The sequence below is a fragment of the Pongo pygmaeus genome, chromosome X, assembly GCF_028885625.2.
Source record: "Pongo pygmaeus isolate AG05252 chromosome X, NHGRI_mPonPyg2-v2.0_pri, whole genome shotgun sequence".
NCBI lineage: Eukaryota > Metazoa > Chordata > Mammalia > Primates > Hominidae > Pongo > Pongo pygmaeus.
Window position 1 is genome coordinate 105902237 of NC_072396.2, and position 10635 is coordinate 105912871.

The window sequence follows — 10635 nt, forward strand, 5'->3', positions numbered from 1 at the left end:
CTCAGAGGATGGGACAATGGTTTTAGATAAAGCTTGGGAGGAAGCTGATTGAATGCATGCTGACTCTCCTGGCAATCTGGTAAGAGCAGCTGCCCAAAGAAGTGCCTACCATTGACCCAGGATGGAATGTAAACACATTCCATAATATAATGTAATGTAAACACATACATATAAGCTTGTAGACTACCAGGATTGCATTTTGGCTGGTCTCTACCAGGGAGTGCCCAAGCAAAGAAGCCTCAGTAAGGTACAGGAAGTTAGACAGAAACCTGAGAGCCCCTAGAGGCCTTAGAGTGGGTTTTCAAGGCCTTCAGACAGTACACACATACTGACCCAGAAGTCCCAGACAATTAAAAAATGGTAGACATGATGTTTATTAACCAAAGTGCCCCAGATATTCAGAAAAAGCTGCAAAAGCTGGATGAAACTTTAGGAATGTCTTTGTCACGATTGGTGGAGAAAGTATTTACTGATCAAGATGAAGAAATGGGGAAAAAAAGCAGAAAATGAAGAAGCAGGCTGATTTACTGGCTGCAGCTTTAACTCAAGGAGTCTCTGGCCATGATGGGGGGCCCCAGCAGGCTTACCATCCAAGGTAGGAGCACCCAGGCCCCAAACTGTCAATAAAAAGAGACATCCCACTGCAGGTCCCAAACAGTATGCCTGTTGCAAACAGGAAGTTCACTGGAAACCAAAAAACAACCATTGCCCATGCTTCAAAAAGCCCAATGCTGGGAAAAGTCAGCCTTCAGTCAACCTAATGCCCAGGATGGCTGAAGCGCTTGAGGCAGATCGGAATGACAGGGCCCAGGGGTTCCACCCAACCCAGACCACACCCTCCTATGTTTCCCACATGGAGCCCTGGGTTGCAATGATGGTGGGAAATCAGCTTTTGGACTTAGTAGATTCTGGTGCCTCTTATTCAATATTGAACACCTGGTTGTCCAAACTTTCTTCACAGACTATGAAAGTGACTGAGGTCTTGGGAAAGATACTGACAAGATCATTCCTCCAACCTTTGGACTGTCAACTAGGACAAGCTCAATTAAAACACAGTTTCCTATATATGCTTGAATGCTTGATCCCTTTGTTGGGGTAAGACCTGACCAAATTAAATGCTAATGTTATCTTTTCCCTGGGACAGCTGAACATCTAGGTGCCTCTGGAACAAACTCTGTAGGCTGTTTTGTTACAACTAGAAGTTGCTGAAAACACCCCCATCTCTGAGGAGATACTCCAAAAGGTGAGTCTGGAAGCCTGGGTGGATAGGAGGCCAGGCAAGATGAAAACTGCACCCCCAGTGTGAGTCAACATTTGTTCAGAATTAACACTGCCAAACCTAAAATTGTACTCTCTGAGAGAATAGGCACGATTGGATATTCAGCTTCTGTTGAGGCAAAATTCTGATGAATTTTTCTGGTTTTCAGACTTAGACCTAAAAGATGCCTTTTTCTGTATTCTTCTGGGTCCATAGTCCCAAGAGCTGTTTGCCTTTGAACAGGAAGATCCAGATTCTAAAGTCTGACAGCATGTACTGTTGGACAGTGCTTTTTAAAAGTTTAAAAACTCTTCAACTACCTTTGGGGAAATACTTGCCAAGGACCTCCAGTATCTCCAATTAAAAGATGGGACTTTGTTACAATATGTAAATTATATGTTAATAGCCAGCACTATTAAGACAGACTCTGAACAGAACACTACACTGACTTTAAATTTCCTGGCAGAATAGGCAGACCAGGTATCCAAGGAAAAGGTACAGATCTCACAGCCCATGGTCAAATATCTTGTGTTTGAACTTTCCCAGGGACAGAAAAATCTGCTCCCAGACCAGAGGGAAGCTCTTGCCAGGGAGGCCAGACCCATCACATGGTGGCAGCTATGAGGTTCTTTGTGTATGGCTGGGTTTTGCCACATCTGGATTCTTAATCTTGGACTTACAGCCAAAACTCTATATGAAGCTTTAAAAGGAATAGACACTGAGCCTCTAGAAAAGACTGGAGAATGTCAAAAAGGCTTTCAAACCATTAAACGAAGATTGTTAACAGTTCCAGCCTTGGAACTCCCAGACATAAGAAAGCCATTAGATTTCTTCTTGCATGAGAAACAAGGGATGGGTTTAGGAGTGCTAATCCAAGACCTGGGAAATTAAGAGGCCTGTAGCCTACTATTCAAAACAGCTGGACATTGTCACAAGGGCTTGGCCCTTTTGCCTGTGATCAGTTTCTGCCACCTATGACCTCCAGGAGGCAGAAAAGTTTACTTTGGGGCAAGCTGCTATGGTGCACACCCCTCACTGTATGCTTTCTCTATTAGAACAGAAAGGGGACTACTGGCTGACTTCTGGAAGCTTGGGTAGATAACAGGCCATACTTCTATATAACCCAAATGTGACTTTGAAAGCTGTCTCCACTCTAAATCCTACCACCTTGCTTCCTCAAACCACAGCTGAACCTGTACATGACTGCTTACAAGTTATTGAGCAAGTTTAGTCTAGTCAACTAGACTTGACTGATATTCTTCTGGAGGATCCGCACTTAAAAATGTTCAATGACGGGAACAGGTTTATGGATCAAGGGAAACAGAAGGCTGAGTATGCTGTGGTAACACTCTGATGGGTTCTGGAAGCAGAGGTACTTCCTCCTGGTGTGTTAGCACAGAAGGCAGAATTCACAGCATTATGTAGCACACTCCAACTAGGTAAAGATTTCCAGGTGAGCATTTACACAGATTCCAAGTATGCCTTTTCCATTGTTCACACTCACAGGACTATCTGTAGAGAAAGGGGGCTCCTAACCTCCAGTAATGAAGAAATTAAACATGGTAGAAAAACCCTAGCCTTACTAGAAGCAGTCTTATAGCCCAAGAAAGTAGCTATAATACATTGTTTTGGGCACCAACGGACAGAAAACTTGGTGGCAAAAGGTAACCATTGAGCAGACTAGGCCACTAGAGAAGCAGCAAAGAAAAAGACCTCTAAAGCTCTGCTAATGCCATTAATACCTGAAACAGACCTCAGTATAAAACCGCGTAATTATTCAGAAGACTTAAAAAGAGCACTTGAGTGGGGTTTTGGCCCTGATCAAAGAACCCAGGACCGATGGATCTACAATGAAGAAGAAAAAGTCCTAGTACCTAAATATTGTATGATAGATATTATCAAACATACACAGGACACCACACACTATGGCAGAGAGACCAATCTCCAATGGATTCAAAATTACATTGTTGAGACATACTTAAAGAGGACTATCCAAAAGGTAATAGAAAAATGCTTTATCTGTGTCCTGAACAACCCTAAGACTGGTCCTCCTGAACCAGTACTGGGGGATCAAGCAAGAGGTAAGGGCTGATGGAAGAATGGCAAATTGACTTTACCATGATGCCAAAGGTAGCAGGAAATTTTAAATATTTACTTCTTGTTGTAGATACATTCTCAGGATGGGTCAAAGCATATCCCTGCAAGACAGAAAGGACATCCAAAGTTGTTAAGGCTTCGTTAAAGGAAATAGTCTCTTGGTTTGGATTGCCTATCTCCATTCAGTGATAATGGCGTGGCCTTTGTGGCCCAAGTTAACAAGGATGTATCCCAGGCCCTCAGAATAATCTGGTATCTCCATGCAGCCTGGAGACCACAGTCTATTGGAAAAACTGAAAAGATGAACCATACTATTAAAAAAATCATTAGCTAAGATTTGTCAAGAAACTAACCTGACTTGAGATAAAGCTTTGCCTATTGCTCTACTCAGAGCAAGAGTGGCCCCAGAAGTGGGCTTAAGTTAAGCCCTTTTGAAATCTTACATGGGAGACCATCCCTCTGCCCTCCTTGTAAATGCAAAGATCCCCATAATATACATATAAAAGACTTAAATATTATTAGATAATTACAATCTTTAGGTCTGCCTTTAACTACTATTCATGAGTTTGCTTCCAGCAGGTTGTGGTATCAAACAGACATTACTTTATATCACATTTGACCTGGAGTGTGGGTACTGCTCAGGACCTGGAAGAACCAACACCCTGATGACCAGCTAAAACTCCAATGGAAGGGGCCATATGAGGTAGTACTGGTGAGCCATTCTTCTGTTAAATTTGCAGGAATTAGGTCTCGGACTCACCATAGCCATATAAAACCAGCCCCACCAGACTCTTGGCCTAGCAAGAAATGTCAGAAAGACATTTCAACTGTAGAACCCATCTGAACCCTGCCTGAATGGATAAGTGAACATTTGAGAAACCTTAAATATGTCTTCAAGAAAAAAACCAGATAAGTAACCAGCTTACCAGCTTTAATATAATTAAATGAAAATTCATATCCTTTTGACCACAATTCATTATTGTTGTTGCTTTATGCAAAAAGGTGGTATAGCCTCCTACTCTTTCCCACTTTACTAGATGCTTAATCCATATATTTACTTCATAGTTGTTCTGGTCATCATAATTGCTGGAAATATATATGTATATATGTGTGTGTGTGTATATATATGCCACATTAAAGTAGTTCCTTGCCACATTAAAGTAGTTCCTTGCCTCCCTTTCATTTAGACACCACTGAATCTGCAAAATACCCTCCCTTACTCTTAAAACTCTAATCACCCTTTGCTCCTATTTCCATTATTGCAATGTTTAGATTGGCATGATAATACTATAGTTAAACTGTCTCAGAGTATTACTATTGGAGGAAAACTGTCAGATTGCTGGATCTGTCAGCAAGTCCCCAAGACCATTCAAGATAAAACTTTTCCATTAGTGGCACCAACCACTAAAATTTTAGATGTCTCAAATGCTACTACACATCTGTACCAACCACTCTCAATGTCCACCTTCCAGGTCCAGTTCATTGTACACCAGGAAATCCATACCCCTTGTTTCAACTTGTCTCACCCCATCATAATTGAAAAATCATTCCACAGCACATCCTCCAAGGTCCATAGTTTACTGGGTAGATAAATGTAGCCAAGACATGGGAAATTAAGTATAAAACTTGTCCCTGTTATGCCAGCAATATCTAGAGCTGGGATGTTATGTAAATTGATTCTGGGGAGCTTGTAAAAAATGATCCCTGGCTCAATTTCATCTTGCCAATACTATCCATGGATGAGTCCATCAATGAACACATCATGGGGGGCATCACTTATGCATGTCCTGGGTACACATTTGTTTGTTGCATAGGATCAGATATTTCACTGTTGAGATGGGCCCATTGAAGTCTTGAAAGCTTGTACATTAAAGGCTCCTATTTTCTAGGCTATTTTGTATCTTCCTCTTCAATCCATCCTAGCAATGAAAGATTCCATCCTTTTCCCCACAGATTAAAAAAGGACTGACAGGTGGATAACAGGACTCTTGGCAGAGTCTTTTGTGTATCATACTTCTTAGTTATGGAGTCTATGCTAACAGGGATATGATTAGAAACTCATCTACTACCATAGGGACCATTGCAGAAAAGACTGTTAAAAGCCTTAAAGCACAGCAGAAATCTCTAAGTTCCCTTGCTCAGGTAGTTTTTGACAATCTGGCTGCACTTGATTTCCTTTTGGCTACACAGGGAGGGGTCTGTGTTGTGATCAATACTACTTGTTGCACCCATATAAATACTTCAGATGAAATAGAGACCTGAATAGAAAAGATCTTCCAACAAGCTACCTGGATAAAACACATTACTACAACAGATCCTGTGCCTGATTGATTCTCTGAGCTTTAAAAGTGAGTACCCCAAGGTTTTCAGTTTAAGAGGACTTTTGAAATTTGGGCTTGTGATCCTGACAATAGGACTTATAATTTATCTTATAGTCTTGTGTGCAATGTAATGCTATGCTAAGATTGTGGACAGAAACATTAATATATACATGCTGAACCCTCAAAATCCCTGATTGGGCCTTCATAAAATACCTACAAGTTACTGCCAGGCAGTTTGATTCCTCTAATCCTGACTCTTAATTCAAATATGCCCCTTTCCAGAAGGAAGAAGCTACAGTGGTCTTCACCCAATTCCTACTAAATTAGCTGTCATATCAGGACTGATATCAAGCCCAGAGAAGGCTGAAACTGTCCCTATTAACTTTATTAAATCAATAAAAGAAGAAGAGAAATGAAAATAAGCCAAGCTTGCAGCACATTCAGCATTAATCATTAGGTCATCTTGCTCTCTGATCGGCTTCCTCTTGGTTGTTTGTTGACTATTGTCCTAGAATCACATAGACCATGTATCATAGTTCCCTTTAACTGCTCTGTAGATAACAACTTGAACATTATGAAATGTTAAGTTTTCCCTTTGAGATATTCCTTCAGGTTCTGGATACTGATGAAACTACTGACTCAGCTGGTCTGAAGGACCACAATGATGCCCAGCTGATCTGAAGGACCTCATTGACTCAGCTGGTCTGAAAGACCCTACTGACACCAACTGATCTGAAGGACCCTATGAGGAGCTGACTCATCAAAGAATGCAGTTTCCACATCCTGGTTATTTCATCCCCCTTTCCCCAGCCAATCAATGACACCAATTTTCCATCCTCTCACCCTCCATGATCCCCTTAAACATCCCAGCCCTGAACTCTTCCAGGAAATGGATTTGAGGGTCTTCTCTTATCTGCAACCATTGAACTATTTCTCTGCTGCAAACTGTGCTGTGTTAATGTAATAAGTCTGTTACTACACAGCAGGCATACAAACCTGCTGTTCCTATAACAAAAGGATGGTTTGATGCTTTTAGAAAGAAGTCTGGCTTTTAAAATGTCAAGGTAATAGAAGAAACAGCTTCTGCCAACCAAGAGGCAGATGATGAATTTCCAGATGACATTAAGAAAATAATTGGGCTGAGGCAGGAGAATCGCTTGAACCCAGGAGGCGGATGTTGCAGTGAGCCGAGATCACACCATTGTGCTCCAGCCTGGGCAACCAGAGTGAAACTTCATCAAAAAATAATAATAATTGGGTGTCAGTGGGAGTGCATGTATGTGGATGCACCCCACCTCTGATGGTGCACATGCACCCCACGATACCACTGCCACTGCCACTGCCACTGTACACACATGCAGACACCACCACATTGTGGCCACCAGTACAAACATGCACAAGTGGTCCCCACCGCTTGGCTGCCACTGGCACTCAGGAGCATATGTGGAACCCACTGCTGTCACAGCCCTGATGATGCACTTTTGCTGGCACCCACCCCCCAACCAAACTGATTTGATAGAGCTGAAAAACTCACTACAAGAATTTCATAATACAATCCGAAGAATTAACAGCAGAATAGAACAAGGTGAGGAAAGAATCTCAATGTTTCACAACCAGTTCTTTGAATCAAGATAACATGCACAAAAATTTCCCCAACCTTGCTATAGAGGTTGACATACAAATTCAGGAAATTTAGGGAACCCCTGGAGATACTATACAAGATGACCATCCCAAAGACATGTAGTCATCAGATTCTCCAAGGTCAATATGCAAGAAATTCAATAAATTGTCCTGGAAAAACTGGTTAGTCATATGCAGAAGATTGAAACTGGACCTTCTCCTTTCACCACATATAAAAATCAACTCAAGATGGATTAAAGACTTAAATGTAAAACCTCAAACTACAAGAATCATAGGAAGACAACCTAGGAAATACCATTCTGGACATAGGAAGAAGAAAAGATTTCATGACAAAGATGCCAAAAGCAAAAATTGACAAATGGGGTCTAATTAAACTAAGGAGCTACTTCACTGAAAAAGAAACTATCAACAAAGTGAACAGACAACCCACAGAATGGGAGAAAATATTTTCAAACTATGCACCTGATAAAGGTCTAATATCCAGGATCTATAAGGAACTTAAACAAATCAACAAGCAAAAAACAAACAACCCCATGAAAAAATGGGCAACAGACATGAATAGACACTTCTCAAAATAAGATTACACGTGGTCAACAAGCATATGAAAGTATCCTCAACATCACTAATCATTAGAGAAATGCAAATCAAAACCACAGTGAGATACCATCCCACACCAGTCGCAATGGCTATTATTAAAAAGTCAAAAAATAACAGATGCCTACAAGGATGCAGAGAATGGGAAACACTTATACACTGCTAGTGGGAATGTAAATTAGTTCAGTCACTGTGGATAGCAGTTTGGAAATTTCTCAAAGAACTTAGAACAGCCATTTGACCCAAAAATACCATTATGGGGTATATAGCCAAAGGAATATAAATTATTCTACCATAAAGACACATGCATTGGGCAGCCAAGATGGCCGAATAGGAACAGCTCTGGTCTACAGCTCCCAGTGTGAGTGACACAGAAGACGGGTGATTTCTGCATTCCATCTGAGGTACTGGGTTCATCTCACTAGGGAGTGCCAGACAGTGGGCGCAGGACAGTGGGTGCAGCACACTGTGCACGAGCCAAAGCAGGGTGAGGCATTGCCTCACTCAGGAAGCACAAGGGGTCAGGGAGTTCCCTTTCCTAGACAAAGAAAGGGGTGACAAACGACAACTGGAAAATCGCGTCACTCCCACCCTAATACCGCGCTTTTCTGATGGGCTTAAAAAACGGTGCACCAGGAGATTACATCCTGCACCTGGCTTAGAGGGTCCTACAACCATGGAGTCTCGCTGATTGCTAGCACAGCAGTCTGAGATCAAACTGCAAGGTGGCAGCGAGGCTGGGGGAGGGGCACCCGCCATTGCCCAGGCTCGCTTAGGTAAACAAAGCAGCCAGGAAGTTTGAACTGGGTGGAGCCCACCACAACTCAAGGAGGCCTGCCTGCCTCTGTAGGCTCCACTTCTGGGGGCAGGGCACAGACAAACAAAAAGACAGCAGTAACCTCTGCAGACTTAAATGTCCCTGTCTGACAGCTTTGAAGAGAGCAGTGGTTCCCCCAGCATGCAGCTGGAGATCTGAGAACGGGCAGACTGCCTCCTCAAGTGGGTCCCTGACCCCTGACCCAAGAGCAGCCTAACTGGGAGGCACCCCCCAGTAGGGGCAGACTGACACCTCACATGGCTGGGTACTCCTCTGAGACAAAACTTCCAGAGGAACAATCAGACAGCAGCATTTGCAGTTCACGAAAATCCGCTGTTCTGCAGCCACCACTGCTGATACCCAGGCAAACAGGGTCTGGAGTGGACCTCTAGCAAACTCCAACAGACCTGCAGCTCAGGGTCCTGTCTGTTAGAAGGAAAACTAACAAACAGAAAGGACATCCACACCAAAAACCCATCTGTACATCACCATCATCAAAGACCAAAAGTAGATAAAACCACAAAGATGGGGAAAAAACAGAGCAGAAAAACTAGAAACTCTAAAAAGCACAGCACCTCTCCTCCTCCAAAGGAATGCAGTTCCTCACCAGCAATGGAACAAAGCTGGATGGAGAATGACTTTGACGAGTTGAGAGAAGAAGGCTTCAGACGGTCAAACTACTCTGAGCTACAGGAGGAAATTCAAACCAAAGGCAAAGAAGTTGAAAACTTTGAAAAAACTTTAGACGAATATATAACTAGAATAACCAAAACAGAGAAGTGCTTAAAGGAGCTGATGGTCTCCAGTCCATGCCTCCAAGATGACAAAGAAGTAACAACTGTCATGCCAAAAAGTGCCGCAGCCAAGTGCAGACTATTCACTGCACTAACTGTGCCCGATGCATGCCCAAGGACAAGGCCATTAAGAAATTCATCACTCAAAACATAGTGGAAGATGCAGCAGTCAGGGACATTTCTGAAGTGAGCGTCTTCGATGCCTATGTGCTTGCCAAGCTGTATGTGAAGCTACATTACTGTGTGAGTTGTGCAATTCACAGCAAAGTAGTCAGGAATTGATCTCGTGAAGCCCACAAGGACCGAACACTCCCACCCCGATTTAGACCTGCGGGTGCTGCCCCATGTCCCCCACCAAAGCCCATGAAAGGAGCTGAGTTCTTAAAGACTGAAGACAGACTATTCTCTGGAGAAAGATGAAATGGAAATTGTAATTAAAAAAAAAAAAAGGAGCTGATGGAACTGAAAGCCAAGGCTCAAGAACTACGTGAAGAATGCAGAAGCCTCAGGAGCCGATGCGATCAACTAGAAGTAAGGGTGTCAGTGATGGAAGATGAAATGAATGAAATGAAGTGAGAAGGGAAGTTTAGAGAAAAAAGAATAAAATGAAACGAACAAAGCCTCCAAGAAATATGGGACTATGTGAAAACACCAAATCTACATCTGACTGGTGTACCGGAAAGTGACGGGGAGAATGGAACCAAGTTGGAAAACAGTCTGCAGGATATTATCCAGGAGAATTTCCCCAATCTAGCAAGACAGGCCAACATTCAGATTCAGGAAATACAGAGAACACCACAAAGATACTCCTCGAGAAGAGCAACTCCAAGACACATAATTGTCAGATTCACCAAAGTTGAAATGAAGGAAAAAATGTTAAGGGCAGCCAGAGAGAAAGGTTGGGTTACCCACAAAGGGAAGCCCATCAGACTAACAGCGGATCTCTCGGCAGAAACTCTACAAGCCAGAAGAGAGTGGGGGCCAATATTCAACATTCTTAAAGAAAAGAATATTCAACCCAGAATTTCATATCCAGCCAAACTAAGCTTCATAAGTGAAGGAGAAATAAAATCCTTTACAGACAAGCAAATGCTGAGAGATTTTGTCACCACA

At 42.6% G+C, this 10635-nt stretch overlaps 1 pseudogene; it reads left to right on the forward strand.

Annotated features, from left to right (window-relative positions):
* The first annotated feature begins 506 nt into the window (after positions 1-506).
* On the forward strand, positions 507-9942 carry LOC129024154 (small ribosomal subunit protein eS26-like; annotated as a pseudogene).
* The last annotated feature ends 693 nt before the right edge of the window (positions 9943-10635 follow it).